Source organism: Suricata suricatta, chromosome 2 (genome assembly GCF_006229205.1).
Source record: "Suricata suricatta isolate VVHF042 chromosome 2, meerkat_22Aug2017_6uvM2_HiC, whole genome shotgun sequence".
Classification (NCBI taxonomy): domain Eukaryota; kingdom Metazoa; phylum Chordata; class Mammalia; order Carnivora; family Herpestidae; genus Suricata; species Suricata suricatta.
In genome coordinates, this window is record NC_043701.1 from 118535598 (window position 1) to 118552871 (window position 17274).

Consider the following 17274-nt stretch of genomic DNA (forward strand, 5'->3'; position numbering starts at 1 on the left):
GTACATTTTCGATATTAGCCCTTTATCTGATATGTCATTTGCAACTATCTTTTCCCATTCTGTCGGTTGCCTATTAGTTTTCTTGATTGTTTCCTTTGCCTTGCAGAAGCTTTTTATCTTGATGAAGTCCCAAGGGTTCAATGTTGCTTTAATTTCCCTTGCCTTTGAGAATGTGTCAGTAAGTGTCCCTTCATGTTAATTGAATTCTCTCTTTGGAATATCTGCCATGTAATTGTTGACCTACTTCCCAAGATATGACTATTTACCTAGAGGTTTAAGAAACAAAATCTTAGGTAGACGTTATTTATTCTGGTCAGTTAGGTATAACTGAAGAGAATACTGGATGACCGTGAAGAATATTTGTCAAAACCATCCTCCAATGCACATACACATACACAACAACACATACAGAGACGCTCAGGCAATGACATTACTAGTGCGACCTCAGGGTCATACACTCTAGGGTTGAACCTCAGTTTCAGTCATTTACAACATGTGTGACTTTGGCCAATTTTCTTAAATGTTCTGGGTTTGAGTTGCCTTAACTACAAAGTAAGAGTAATAATTGTAGCTAATTAGAAGTTCTAACATGATAATCCAGGTAAAGAACATAGAAAGTACCTTGCATACAAAATATCCAATTCATTTTAGGAATTATTATTAGCATTCCTCATGATAAATTCATGTACCATTTCATCTAAATAAAGCAAAACATTTTCATATGTGTTTCATTTCTATTGTTCCCAAAGCTGTACTATCAAATCCTCTACATTTAGTCTGTTTTCTGTTTTAATTATTTTTCTCTCAAATCTTTTATTATTTCCTTCAAGTATTGCCAAAGGAATGACTGGTAGTCCTTATGTAGGCAGTCTAAAAATCCTAGAGGATTCAAGTTTTCAAGATTTTTTTTTCTTATTGCCAATTCGTGATGGGGAAGGGATTATTTCATGTGCTCTGGTATTCATTAATATTTGTATTATTGCCAACATGCAATGCATTAATTACAAGCAATATCCCCAATAATATTAAGAGTTGTTTTATTCAGTAATTTTTTCAGTATTTTACATTCCAAGAAAGGTAGCAATTCTATAACTTTATTACTAATTGTATATGATACTCACTAATTTATAATGTTCATACATCCAGTTTACTTGCAATAATAGGTGTTTGTACCTATTAACACTGATATTATCTACCTATGTCCCAATAAGACTGTTATTTAAAAATAATTTTATTTTCATATTATATATTAAATAATGCAGTATTAATAACATATAAAATACAAATAAAACAATTTAGGAATGATTATTTTCCTTAAAGTTCAATTGTATTACTGAGACAATCAATTTTATATGGGAAAGTTAGTTTGTAAGAACAGAGACAAAACAGTTACAGTCTTTAACACAGGTCCATTTAGATAGGTCAGAAAGTCAGACTGATGAAAACTTTGTCATGACCTCTGATATGGTACAGTGAAATAATACCATTTTTCTATCAGTTTGTGTTTGTCTTTATTACTAAAATAATTTAATACATTTATTTGTATAAGGTTCAGAATAATTCTAAACAAGTGTTTAATTAAAAGTTAATCTCAGGATGCCTAGGTGACTCAGTCCGCTAAGTGTCCAACTTTGGCTCAAGTCATGATCTCAGGGTTTATGAGTTCAAGCCCTGCATCAGGCTCTCTGTTATTAAGACAGAACCCACTTTAGATCCTCTGTCCCTCTCTCTCTGCCCTTCCCCCATGCACACTCTCCCTCTCTCTCAAAAATAAACATTAAAAAGAAAAAGTTAATCTCTTCTCCTATCCCTGAATCCCAAGTACCAAGTTTCCCCCTCCAGACCTAACCAATATTACTAGTTTCTACTTCTCTCGTTTCAAAGATTTGGGTTATTCTCTGACTGAAACTGACAATAAACTCATAGAACTTTAAAGCATACAGAAACTAAGAATCACTGGTCCCACAGAGGAGAAATATGTGTCATTGAAATGGTAACTAATTTGCCCAAAGTCAGCTACTGACAAAGGTTGGGCTTTTCCTGTGGAACTCCTCTGTTGCTCCTGACACCTGGGTGTGATCATTTTGTTAATGGTAAGAGGGATTTATGAATATGAACACACACCCAGCACACTTGGATTCTAGTGCTTATTTGCTTTCTTATCTTTCTAGCCTTGGGGAAATAGCCTATTGCTTAGCTTAGCCTACTTCAGAGTTTTATTTTTATAGGAAGGATCAAAGGGGGGAAAATGTGAGGATACCTTGCAGTGTAAGAAGGAAAAAAATAACTTTAAAAAAGAAACCAAAAAAAAGTCATTGTGGAAATGATCAGTTACTTTAAGAAATGTATTGAGAAAACATCTAAGTATCCAAGATAAAGTTCTTAATGTTTCATCATAAATAACATTCAGTTTAATGATAGTAATTGCACAAATCCCAGAAAATAGTGCAATCACCAGTGACCACAAGATCATTTGGTTTAAATAGAAAGAGCATAATATTCTCAGACTAGTTGCAACTGATAAATGATGCAGTCTAGTCATGCGATAGTGAAGCTGCAATTTGAATATTTTAGGGAGGGGTCGAATGTAAATGTTGATGTTGTTTGAGTGCAAATGTATGAGATGCACAAACAGCCTCATCTCTAACTGTACAGGCTGAGAACCTAACATGCAAACAGCACTCACCAAAGGGCATTATAACCCTATCATAAATGGCTGACAAATCCCAAACCTTTCTAAGCTTTATAAACTACAGGATGAAAAAAAAACATACTTCCAACATGATTTTTTATTCAAGAGTTCACACTTGACTGCCAGCCTAATTAGGTACTTCTATAGAAGTTCACCTGATAGATATCTTAGGACAAAGCAGTGCTCTGAAGGTCTAGGAGGTGTGCAAGGCTCAATTTCACAGCATTTCATTTTCAATTCCTCTGGTATAAAAAGCATACTAACCCAGCACTGGCAGAAGTAGAGCTACATCAAGACAGTGCATGAGCAGGATTCAAATGAACCCTCTGACAGGAGGAATCACTGTCTGGTTCAGAGTGTTTCTGGAAGGCACTTGACTTCAACATTAACATAAGGCAAAGGACAAAATGTCTTTGCCAGAAAGAGAACTCTGCAACCGTGTGTATTAACAGAAAGTACTTTATAAAGACTCAAAGCGCTCAGTGCTCATAGGATGAGGCAGTAGGCTCCATTCCATTGGCTTTGTGGTACATGCATTTGAAATGTGATTGTTTTATTAGCTGAGCAATTGACAGGTTTCTAATCATTCTTGGCTTCAGTGTCCTGATGTGCAGAGAACAAATGATAATAGTACAGACAGCTCACAGTTGATGAGGGTTCAGCAAGAAAACACATGCAAAGTGTTCGACAAACAGAGTTGGTGCTCAGTACAGATTAACTATGGTGACAAAGGTGGTCAACCATTTCCGCATGAGGAACAAGCAGTTTCTATTCAGAAAGTCTTTGTTGATTTACCTAGATTGATTGACTGAGTCTTTGCAGTGGTTGCAGTAAAGGGGAAAAAACTAAATATTAGCAGTGAGGGGAAAAGTAAAGCTTCTGGTGGTGGATAAGCACTAGATCAGTTGACTGGAAATGTACATAAGAGGTAGGAAGTCAGTTGCCCAAACAATGTGCAGTTGGAGAAGGGTCAACCACTGGATAATGTTATTCCCTGGACCCAGAAGTTGCCTACGTAAGAGCCACACCTAATGTCTGGGAATAAAGTACACTAGACTTCCTGTGGTGGCCTGGTGGCTCAGTCAGCTAAGCTGGAGTCACGATCTTCAGCTCTGGTCATGATCTCACAGTTCATGAGTTTGAGCCCCACATCAGCCTCTGTGCCAACAGCTCAGAGCCTGGAGCCTGCTTTGGATTCTATGTCTCCTTTTCTCCCTGTCTGCCCCTCCCCTGCTCATTCTTTTTCTCTCTTTCTCAAAAATAAAGATTAAAAAGCAATAAAGTACACTAGACTTTCTGTATAGTCACCTGCTTACCACCAGGTGTACACTTTGATAGAACATACTGTGTGGTCTTTTTCTTATCTGAAAAGGAGGCTCCTCAGGATTAAAATACAGGCTGGCAAAGACAGGTTTCGTTTGAATAACGCCACTGTAGAGAAAACCATTTTTAACTCCTTGGCTTTCAAAGTGCTTTGTGTCCATCCCTTTTGATTTGTCCAATCTCATCTCATTCCATTCTCCTACTTTACTATAATCCATTATAATCTTCATAATTAATTTCCATTCCTCCCCACAAATTCCATCATTGACTCCCAATCATCACTTAGCAGTTTAAGTCGCAGGAGAAGTTTCTCCGGGGAGAAACTTTTCTGGACTCCACAGTCTAACTTTCCTTCGTTGTCCACTCCAAAAGGATTCTGCCTTATTTTCTGTATTTCCCCCCTCAATATGTGAAATGACCCTATTCATACAGGAACGTGTTTAGCATGTTCCTTTGTGTGGTTTACCAATTATCCTCCTTACTTGACCACGGTTGCTCACTTAATAGAGTGTTGAATGAAGGACTAAATAAACGGGTCTGAAGGAAATGAGCCAGAGATGCTTAATTCTTCTACCGGAGTCTGTGTCTCGTGTTATCATCAGATGAAGACCCACATCGTGGAGCGTCTGGCTCCAGCGACAGCCAGAGCTTTCTTTTCCCTCCCTCTTCTAATTCACCATATGGTCTCTAGGCTTGAACTGTTTCTTTTCTTTCATGATTGCAATTCTCTTTCCATTGCTTCTGTATTCTGGTATCCCCCAAAACTGTGAAGCACCAAAATAAAAAAATAAATTAAATTAAATTTAGAAAAAAAAGGAAAGAGGGGAGGGAGGGAGGAAGGAAAAACAAAACCACCACCAACCACTGGTATTTTTCTTCTTATACTACTACTACCCGGGGATAAATCTGAATTTTGTCATTATTTATATTCCCATTTTTCAAGTTACTACGAGGCTAAGCAATTATTATGTGTGCCAGGAATTTGTTTTTTCCAAGAGCTGACTAGAGCCCTGATTTTCCTCCACAAACCGCCCTCCCCTGTCCCACAGTCAGCGCCCCTCAAAAGTAGCTCTGGGAAGACTGAAGACCAGATACGGACCAGAGAGCAGACAGCCTCCCCAGCCACCTTCCCAAGCACAGACCCCCTTCCTCCCCTCCTCCCTCTCCTCCAAGCACAGACCAGAGCCCTCCTTTGTTGTCCCTTAGCTCACTGAATTATCCCTTTCTTTTCCAATTCTCAACATGGGGAGTCTCAGGGCAAAAGAACAAAAATTGTATTTAATGTTATATTTACCTTCCCTTATCTTGTTTTTAATCCTATTATACTTGTATCCCATTTTTAAATGATCTTTAATTTCTTAACATTTAAACATTTTTGTCTCATTATCTATAAATTCTTACCCTTTATCTTTTCATTATATTATCAAATTTTAAATGTTTTTGATGTTAACTTAGATCTTCTCTCTTTTATCTCAGTTATATATTTTTTATCTTTTGTGTTGTATACATTTTAAAATGCTGTTCATTCATATGTGTTAATATCTATAAAAAGCATTTGGAATGACACCAGATATCTATAGATAAATACCTCTATTTGCATATGGAGAGTAGATATGCAAGTGTGTGTGGAGTAATTTTGCTTCTTCCACAATAATTTTCTTTTATCTGGGGCACCTAGATGGTTCAATCAGTTAAGTGTCTGATTCTTGATTTGGGCTCACATCATGATCTCAGCGTTCACGTGATGGAGCCCTATGTCAGCTCCACCCTGAGTATGGGTGTCTCTGTTGGCACCTGTGTGTCTCAGTCAGTTAAGCATCCCACTTCAGCTCAGGTCATGATCTTCTGGTCCCTAAGTTCAAGCCCCGCATCGGCTTCTGTGCTGACAGCTTGGAGCCTGGAGCCTGCTTCAGATTCTATGTCTCCTCCTCTCTGCCCCTCCACTGCTTGCTTGTTCTCTCTCTCTCTCTCTCTCTCTCTCTCTCTCTCTCTCTCTCTCTCTTTCTTTCTCTCTGTCTCTCAAAGGTAAACATTAAAATAAAGATTCTCTCCCCCCCACCCATCTCCCCCAAGCACTTTCTCTCAAAAAAATAATTTTCTTTTATCCTACTTTATTCTAGTCTATTCTTTTAATGTTTGTTTATTTTTGAGACAGAAAGAGTGAGAGTGCAAGTGCAGAAGAAGGGAAGGGGCAGAGAGGAGAGAGAGGAAGACACATAATTTGAAGCAGGCTCCAGAATGAGCTGTCAGCACAGAGTCCAACACAGAGCTCAAACCCATTGGCACAAGATCATGAACTGAGCTGAAATTGGACACTAAACCAACTAAGCCACCCAGACACCCTTCCAGTCTATTTTAAACTTCAACCACCCATTTATCATTTTCCTTTCTTTGCTCCAATGTATCCCATCTACTATATTCCCACACACATATAGAAGCCAAACTCAAGTTGGTATACTTACACACAGAACATGAATCTGTATGTTCTCTTACTGTGTATGTATGTACATTCCAAACAAATTCTTGCTAATTTTATCACATTGGGCTGGTATTAAAATGGACATATTGTTTCCTATATTACATATATTCATATGTATATTCTAAAAAAGTCACCTGTGGCGAAGTTCATATTCATTTTAGGAACCATGAGATTAATATTCTTTAGGCTCCTTATTGGATGAATTTAACCTCACAAAATCCTTGGTCTTACACAACTTTATGATTTTTCCTCTGGTTATATAAAAGATTAATTTTGTGATAAATGTTTGACCAGCTGGAGGACAACATGGCCAAAGAATGAAAGCAGACAAGAATTTGGAAGTCCTTCTCCCTCCCCTGTAACTGTGAAGAGCCATTCTTGCCTGCTGTTTTTCACATATATATATATATATATATATATATATATATCTTATCTACATTTTAGTACCAAAACTTCTTCAAAACCAGTGTTCACACATCGTATTGTTGCATCTGCCCCTGAACTGATTCTATGAAGAAAATACAACAGGTAGGTGAATTGGCATCAGAGAGAAGAAGTTGTAGGATGCTCCTATTCGTCACTGAGCCAACTCTGGCTGCCTACTCAGCACTCACTGTACTAAATCAGATACTTTGGAGGAAGGAGGCCTGGCAGGTATAATGGATGAATCAGTTAAAACATAAATATTTAAAGTTACATAGAAGGTCAAGGCCAGCATTAGTCTCTGACCCGCTGTGAGGGCGCTGGGACAGCTACATAACCCCCTTAGGTCTCAGATCTCCTTGCGTGCGGTTCTAATAGGGCTGGGGCTAATCTCTGTCTAAGAAGTCTGTAATGGTGATTACGAAGATAATGCATGTAAAATGCTTAGCTATTCACATATATTAGCACCTAATAAATGTTACTTAATGTTTTGGTTGCATATAAATTTAAAGTAATTTTGTATTTTGAAATGATGCCTGTAATAAAATACAGAATAACAGAAAAAGTAATGTTCATCATGAAACTATGGCTCAAGTTTCATTCTGTAAAGCAAATGCTTTTGAAATTTAGTGACATGTAATAAAGTGAAAAAGAATAAGGTAAATTAGAACAATTTATTCCTTTACTCCATATTTCCAGGCTTCAACTCTATTGCACATTGTATCACCACAGAGTTTAATGTAATAATAAAAATAATAGAATACTCATAAAGTGGCACATTAATAGTCCTAGCTGATTACTGGAGATAGCAAGTCTTTTGGAAATTTCCTTTTCAATTTCCTCGACCGTTACTGCATTCCGCAGTCTCATTTAATCACTGAGGGCAAGCAGAGGTAACCCAACCAGGGGCCTGTAGAAACCGTTCCTCTTTGCAAGGCACATTCAAGTATTTACCCACACCCTCATCAAATAGCATTTTTCCTACCCCGACTTGGCTCATAATGTCTAGCGGCCTTATATTTGAATTCCGAAGGCCTACTCTTTTTACCGCACATTTGTCATCTGCATAATCTTAAGGCAATGTGTCCGTTCCCATACTTGTAAAATAAGATGCAAATCAAAACATACTTCAGGTTTATATGCAAAGTCAAATGAGGAGACACTGTAAAAGGCCAACTTCTATTCACATAGTAGTTATTTACACGCATACATATATACAGTACAGATTGTGAAAAATCTACAACATATGATCAACTCCTACTTCTCTGCGTTCCACATATGTTTGCACAAAAATACTAGTAAAAATGGGCTTAGAGAACTAATTTGACAAAAAAAGGAAAAACAGAGTAAGAGACTTATGGGCTCAAAATTGTTTTTAAATAGGAATTTGGAATCCAAGACCATTCTGATGCACTAAGAATGCTTAATAGCTTATTTTATGTAATAGAAAAATAAGAATAGTTGGTATTTGTGCACACTATAATAAGATATTTATGTGTTATGTGCATAATCTAATTTATTATCAAAACAATCCAAAGCAGTGTACAATACCATGAAACCCATAATTATTTTTTTAAGAAATAGTTTATTGTCAAATTGGTTTCCATATAACACCCAGTGCTCTTCCTCATTACCACCACCTCTTTCCCCCGTCCCCCACCTTCAACCCTCGGTTTGTTTTCAGTATTCAAGTCTCTCAGGTTTTGCGTCCTTCTCTCTCCCCAACTCTCTTTCCCTCTTCCCCACCCCTGCCTCGGTCCTCCATTAGGTTTCTCCTGTTCTCCTGTTAGACCTATGAGTGCAAACATATGGTATCTGTCCTTCTCTGCCTGACTTATTTCACTTAGCATGACACCCTCAAGGTCCATCCACTTTCCTACAAATGGCCAGATTTCATTCTTTCTCATTGCCATGTAGTACTCCATTGTGTATATATACCACATCTTCTTGATCCACTCATCAGGTGATGGACATTTAGGCTCTTTCCATGTTTTGTCTATTGTTGACACTTCTGCTATGAACACTGGGGTACATGTGCTCCTATGCATCAGCACTTCTGTATCCCTTGGGTAAATCCCTAGCAGTGCTATTGCTGGGTCATAAGGGAGTTCTATGGATAGTTTTTTGAGGAACCTCCACACTGTTTTCCAGAGCGGCTGCACCAGTTTACATTCCCACCAACAGTGTAGGAGGGTGCCCGTCTCTCCACACCCTCTCCAGCATCTGTAGACTCTTGATTCGTTCATTTTAGCCACTCTGACAGGAGTGAGGTTGAAACCCATAATTATGAGCCCCATATAAGGTTTAATACCGAAGGTTCAGAGTGTTTATATTTTAATTAATTATTTAAAATTACCTTTGAAAGAGAGAGAGAGAGAGAGAGAGAGAGAGAGAGAGAGAGAGAGCACTAGCAGGGGAGGGGCAGAGAGAGAGACACAGAATCTGAATCAAGCTCCAGGCTCTGAGCTGTCAGCAGAGCCTGACATGGGCTTGAACTCACAAGCCATGAGATCATGGCCTGAGCCAAAGACAGCGGCTTAACTAACTGAGCGCCCAGGCACCCCTAATGTTTATTTTTAAGAGGGAGAAACAGAGTGTGAGCAAGGGAGGGTCAGAGAGGGAGACACAGAATCCAAAGCAGGCACCAGGCTCTGAGCTGTCAACAGAGTCAGATGAGGGGCTTAAACTCATGAACCCTGAGATCATGACCTGAGCTGTAGTACAACGCTTAACAGACCAAGCCACCCAGGCGCCCCTTAGTGTTTATTTAAATTGCCCAACAGCATATTTGATAAATTTTTACTTCAGAAATGCAGCTATGTGGCTTCAAAATCCATGCTTGGATCTACTGTGATTTTCCATGTAGGGAACTATTTCCTGTCAAGTGAGAAGGGGTACCATTGGGTGATTCTAACAACTTTCTGAATAACACTTTCCCCAGCTCAATCAGATATTTAGGGTATTACAAACACCGATCTTTCCTTGGGCTAGTCAACTCTTTATGCAAAATGACCCCATATTCTGTTTGGACATCCCTAATTCTCCTGTTCTTTTCATTTACATTCCACTTTTGAACTAACGTCTCCGTCATTTGGCATGTCAGTAGTGAGAACGTAATTACATAACCACACTGAGATCTCTGCCCAATAGAACATTACTGTGCTATAGTCTCCTTTGTGGTAGTTACTAAAGAATAGAAAGAGGGAAAATTGTTACTTTTTTCCCCTGTAAAATGTGTGTTTCTTTTGAAGAAGGCATATGTCTTGTATTACTAAAATTAATTGGCAGGTTTACTGAAAAGCAGAACCAACAGATGTGTGTAAACATAATAAATCGCATTAAAAGTGTTCAAATCAGCCTGTTTATTTCATTTCATAGCATTACAAGTCAAGCTCCCCATAAAACTGTCCAAATTATTTCTACATTCACACATACTTCATAATCTGACACTCAAACAGAAAGCGTCATGTTTCTGGGACTTCAAAGATATTAAAAGGTAAACAACTGGTAAAATATGTGCTATTTTTCACAAAGGCTTTTGGCTTGAATATTTCATGTTTTTCTGGAACAAGACAGGATATTAAATATTCTAAATTTCATGCGTTTTAGATAACACAGTCCAGAATCAACTGATATAGAATGTGATCATACCATGTGCAAGTAATAGTTATTATATTACAAGATTATTGGATTCAAATAGAAGGCACTCTGAGAAAGCCCTGAACTTGTATGCCACGAACACCACTGGGCACCAGGAGCATGTATGTTGGGGATAAATACTGAATAACACTTTCCCCAGACTCCATCAGAAGGGAAGGACTCCTTCAGGGTGGCTGGGGGTCTCAGTCGCTTAAGCATCTGAATTCGGCTCAGGTCATGATTTCACAGTTTGTGAGTTTGAGCCCCAAGTTGGGCTCTGTGCTGACAGCTCAGAGCCTGGACCCTGCCTCAGATTCTGTGTCTCTCTCTCTCTGCCCCTCTCCTATTTGTGCGCTCTCTCTCTCTCTCAAAAATAAACAGACAGTAAAAAAAAAGAAAGACTCCATCGGGGATTCTTCTTGAGTCTTTCTAGGACATGCCACCCAGGTAATCATCTAGGTACTATTAAAATAAAATTGTTTGGGGGCACCTGGATGGCTTGGTTGGTCAAGCATCTGACTTCAGCTCAGGTAATGCTTTCTCAGTTCATGAGTTCGAGCCCCACTTTGGGCTCTGGGCTGACAGTTTGGACTCTGGAGCCCGCTTTAAGTTCTTTGTATGTCTCTCTCACTCTTTTTCTCTAAAAAATAAATAAATATAAAAAAATAAAATTAAATTGTTTGAGTGATTGGACTTATTCTTTAAAAGAACTTAATGGATTGATTTTTCCTTTTACGAAGTTAGCCGATTACCTGATATTCTGCAGAGGAATGTGTTTTCTGCTTCTGCTTTCAGCCATGATTGTGAGGCAGACATACCATGTTTCTGAGCCCTTGTATGCACACAGCTCTCCATCCCTGTGTGCGCGCACACACACATACATACACACACACACACACACACACACACACACACACACACACTGAAGCATACAATAGCTGCCATACAACTAAGGAGAAAGTTAAGGTCAGTGTCATTTGGTTAATAACTGCTTAGCTTCTGGATCTCTTTTTCCTAAAATAAAGCTTTTTCCACTGAGTGGATACCTACTAATATTAAAATAAAACCCAGGGTGTTATTTTAACCTGGGTGGTTCCTTCAGTTAAGCGTCTGCCTCTTAATTTCAGCTCAGGTCATGTTCTCCTGGTTTGTGAGATTGAGTTCCAGGTTGAACTCTGTGCTGACAGAGTGGATCCTAGTCGTGATTCATTCTCATTCTCTCTCTCTCTCTCTCTCTCTCTCTCTCTCTCTCTCTCTTTCTCTCTTCTCCATGAGCATGTGCACACACATTCTCTGTCTCTCAAAACAAATAAATAAGCATTAAAAATAGTCAATAAAACCTGATACTATTATGACCCAAAGACCCGGGATGTCAAAAGCAGATCAAGCATAATGTAGCAATGAGTTTCTGTTTACCCGGATCCCCTTCATCAACAAAGCTTTATGATAATTTTCATACTTCCAATTTATACACAAGAAGCAAATGAAAACAAAGATGTTTCAACTGTGAGTGAAAATAACAAAGGTGTTAAATTGTTCTCATTTGAGACATCACAAGCATAGTGCTTATTTTTGGATGATGACTAACAGGTTCCAAAATCATTCTTACTGTAAACAGAAATTTTAAAAAATACCTTAAGATGTATTTTCCTTTAACGTGAGTCCTTTCTGCAGGCCAACAGTAAAGCATCTGGAGGGAAGTGAAAATAATCAACAAGCTAATTGGAAGGAGTGTCCGTCCACAGGAAGCTTGGCAACAGGAAACATCTACAGATACAATCCTGAGACTGCAAACCATCACAATTTTAAAGTGAAGTCAAATCATGTCACCCTGGTTTCTTGCTGTATTTCAACAAATTCAAATCCCTTCCCTAGTTCTAAGATCCCCTGTCACAGGAACCTCCTCTCCACCATCTAACCTCATCTCCCATCCTTGGCACTGGCCACACAGGCCCGACCTGTCCTTCAGACTTCCTTCCTTTTCCTCTGAGCAGAAGGTCCCCTGCTTCTTCCCAGGCTGAGTAAGGCTGACGCCCCACCAGCCAGGATTCAGCAGGACCTGGCCTCCTCAGAGAAGCCCGCTGGATGGCTTGATGGAAAGGGACCTGGCAATTCGCAGCACTGCCACACATCTACGCCTTTTCCTTCTTGCCGAGACCAAAGGTCTGACATCTGTGTCCCTTCACTGCTAACTGTGCACCCGCTGTGTGTGTCAACCCAAGGGGACAGGGGACTGGGCTCCTCACCCACACCTCTGTGCCCAGCACCTGCAGGAGTCCCTGACGTGCACAAGGACTCCCAGAGACTTGTTAAATAAGTGAAGTAAAAACTAGTAAACTCTGAAGCCCCTGGGTGGTTAAGTCGGTCAAACCATCAAGTGTTCAACTCTTGACTTCAGCTCAGGTCATGTTTTCACGGTATGTGAGTTCAAGCCCCACATCGGGCTCTGCACTGACCGAGCGGAGCCTGCTTGGGATTCTCTCTCCTTCTCTCTCTGCCCTGCCCCTGCCCCCACTCATGTTCTCTCTCTCAAAATAAATAAATAAACTTTAAAGAAAACAGTAAATCTGGGGCACCTGTGTGTCTCAGTCAGTTAAGCATCCCACTTCAGCTCAGGTCATGATCTTCTGGTCCCTGAGTTCAAACCCCACATCGGGCTCTGTGCTGACATCAGAGCCTGGAGCTTGCTTTGGATTCTGTGTCTCCCTCTCTCTTTGCTCCTCCTCTGCGCTTGCACTCTCTCTCTCTCTCTCTCTCACAAAGAAATAAACAGTAAAAAAAAAAAAAAAAAAAAGGGAAGAAAGAAAAAAATAGTAAATTTGTAGCCTGTTGTTAATAATAATTGAAACACAATTAAGATATTTAAAGCAGTTTGTTTATAGTACATGCTCTTTACAGTCTCTTTTATCTCTCATTCCTAATCTTTAAAATTCCCTGGACTTCTCTCAAGCACATATTATTTCAGATTAGCTAAGAAGAACTTGATCGAATCAAGGTAAAAAATAATCCTACTGTGATTGTTTTTCAATTTCTGTTGCTATCAGTGATGGATTTGGGGGGAAAAAAGAGGTCACTTTATACATATCAATTTGTTATCTAAAAACCGTATTTTTTCCTGATGTACCAGTTTTCAATTACATTTGTCAGGAAAGGTTTTTGTTGTTTATATGCCATTTGCTTATCACAAAACAACCACTTTTTTAAAAAACATTTTCTTCGTATGAAGAAATCAGCTTCTCTCTTATTTGTCCTTTAAGTTCCTTTCTTTAATAAGAGTAGAGGCATGCCATTTTAGTTTTTTACTAAAGCATCAACCATTGAATTAACAGTTGTTTTCTTTCCCCCATTCTAATTAATGTTGATTTTTTAATTACAATTTTCTTTGTTCTTCTTAGATAGTGTTATTTTATTTTTTTTAAATTTTAATGTTTTTTATTTATTTTTGAGAGATAGAGAGAGACAGCTCGAGCATGGGAGGGTCAGAGAGAGAGGGAGGTACAGAATCTGAAGCAGACTCCAGGCTCTGAGCTAACTGTCAGCACAGAGCCTGACGCAGGGCTCGAACCCATGAACCGTGAGATCATGATCTGAGCCTAAGTAGTATGCTTAATCGACTGAGCCACCACGCACCCCAAGAGAGTGTTATTTTCTAAGACCATTATGTGAATACAAATATATTTTATTTTGAAGCTTATTAATGTTGCTGAAGATATTTTTAATCCTATTGAAGATGTTATGGTAACTTTCTTTTGATTCCCCTTTCTTCTCAAAACTCAATTTCATTTAATTTTTATATATTATCTGAGTTTTTTGTTAGATTTATACATTTATTTTTGTTTTATTAATTTTTGGTGTATGTGATAAATATTTGAAACATCTGATGGTAGATAAGAAGGGAAAATCACAAGAGACCCCTGGGTGGCTCAGTGAATTGAGCTTATGACTCTGGATTTCAGCACAGGTCATGATTTCAGGGTTCATGGGATCAAGCCCTGTGGCAGGCTATAGGGATTCTCTCTCTCTCTCTCTCTTCCCCTTTCTCTGTGCCTCCCCCACTGCTGTGTACTCTCTCACTCTCTCTCAAAATAAATCAATAAACTTTATAAGATTAAAAAAAGGTACAATCAGTATAGAGTTAAAAAAGTTTGTAGTGGTGGGTAGGTGCACACCAGATGTTAAATGGCACATTTCCTAGTGTTTCAGCATTTGGTGACAGATCTTTTGAGGACATATGGGAAGTACCAATATCCAGAGAGATGCTAAACAAATATATATAGGATACCCTAAAACATAAGAAACTGGCCCATCAACCACTATACTGTTCTGGTCATGTTAAAAGGCATTTCCAATAAAACTCCTCCTAGAGCCTGGTATATTAGTGTGCTACCACTGTCAACGCTTTCCTACCTTACAGTCCTCTAGAGGATAAGTCTGACACACTTCTTACTGTGCTAAATTCAAATTATTAAAAGGGCTGCATTCATTTTTGGAGGCTCTTGAGGAGAACAGTAATCTCCTTGATGTCCCCATGTTCTTGAAGTCACCCAAGTTTTCTTTGTTTTATAGCCTCCTCTTTCTACCTTCAAAGTCAGCAAGAACACTTCAAGATCATTTTATACTTCACCTTTCTCTTTCCACTTCTGTCATCTCTCTCTGATAACAGCCAGGAAAGATCCTCTTCTTTTAAAGACTCCTGTGGGCCCACATGACAGAAACTCCAGGAAAGATTGCTCATCTCAGTATCTTTATCTTTAGTCGCATCTACAAAGTCCCTTTGACAATATAAGGTAATGTACTCAATATTTCTACACATGAATGTCTTTAGGAACCATTATTCTTCCCTGTGTATGGGGTATGTTATAAGAGGAAGAAACAGTTTTCCCATTCCAAGGTAATTCATTAATGTAGGTGGTCTCTTTCATATTCTCATCAGAGTAAAAAGCATAAATTCTTAGGAGAATCAAAACTATGACCTTATTAGTTTAGGGCCAACATAGACATAGAAATCTGTTTATACCTCTCACTTGGAGAAATCTAAGGGTAGGGAAGTTGCCTGAGGCAACCTATATGACATGAGAAGGTGATGACACCTACTGGAAGATGCATCTCAACTCATTAAGGTTTCTTTGATCTTTTGGAGACTGGATAATGTAGGCAGACACCAAGCACATTGCTAGGGATCTACCCCAGGGTACTGTTGGCAGGAGTCAGGGAACTAGTATCAAGTAGATCTAGGACTATAATGCAAAAGAATGGGGAGGAGAAGCTATCACAAAAGTCAACTGGCTAGTGAAGACTCCAGATAAAATGCAGAAGTGACGTCCTGAGGGAATACTCAAATAACCCTCAATTGTGCAGCATGAAATTGTCCGCATTTGGACATTCACCATAAATGAGGCATTAGTAGCCAGACAGGAGCAGAACCTGGACTCTCTTCCTCTTCCCCCATCCCTGTAGCCAGAGCAAGGTCATTCAAAATCAAAATAGTAATGATTACACAAGAAAGAAAGAAGGAAAGAAACAAACAAACAAACAAGGAAGGAAGTAGGGAAGAAGACATATAAATTTAACTATCTATAGTCAAAGGATTGCACCATCCAATAATGGAGGTCTCCTCCCCATTTTACTCCTAAGCCTGCCCATGCTGATAGAAGAATTCACCTATACCTCTGTCTCTAAACATATTTGCCACTGAGTGAAACCAGACCTGCCCAAAAATGCACCGTTTGATGGGGCAGTCAGCCCTCAAAGGTTGCACCCATGACAAAGAGTCATGTGAGAAATCACAGTCCAGGAAGAACTTTTTAAAGGCCAACTGAAAGGTCTTAGACTGAAATGGAACTCCGTGAAGATAGACAGGACCAACTCCACATAACTGATGTTCAATTTCCTGACATTCTTAATGGAGGCAAAGCTAGGTCACTCTTATTTAGAAAAATAAATATATATTATATGTCCTACAATAAAAGCTTTGGGTTTTATATGGTTTTAATATATCAGTATCCATTTCCTGATTTTGTTGTAATTCTGGTGGAAGTCCTGGTATAAGAATGTATTTGTTCATAGGAAATACCCTCTAAAATATCCTAGGGTTGGGGTGCTCAGGGGGCTCAGTCATGTTAAGCACCTGACTTTGGCTTAGGTTGACCTCACTGTTTGTGAGTTTGAGCCCCACGTCAGGCTCTGTGCTGACAGCTTAGAGCCTGGAACCTGCTTCAGATCATCTGTCTCCCTCTCTCTCTGCTCCTCCCCTGCTCTCACTTTTGCTTTCTCGATCTCTCTCTCAAATAACAGTAAACATTTAAAGTACCTTTGGGTAAAGAGTCATACTGTGACAACTTCTCAAATGGTTCAGAAATAATGTTCCTTTTATTATTGTACCTAATTTAAAATCATTTACAAAATTAAAGATTTTACCAACCTAAAAGAAAATTATTCTCTCAGGTGGTTAAAACTCTTCTTGATATGATATAAGAATATCACATACGTGTGCAATTTACATGAGTAAACTGTTTGGGTGCTAATTCCATTAAAATACACTTATGATTTCCCATTCTGTGGGCTGCCTATTAGTTTTCTTGATTGTTTCCTTTGCAGTGCAGAAGCTTTTTCTCTTGATGAGGTCCCAAGAGTTCAGTTTTGTTTTCATTTCCCTTGCCTTTGGGGATGTGTCGAGTAGGAGATTGCTGCGGTGGAGGTTTTTTCCTACTTTCTCCTC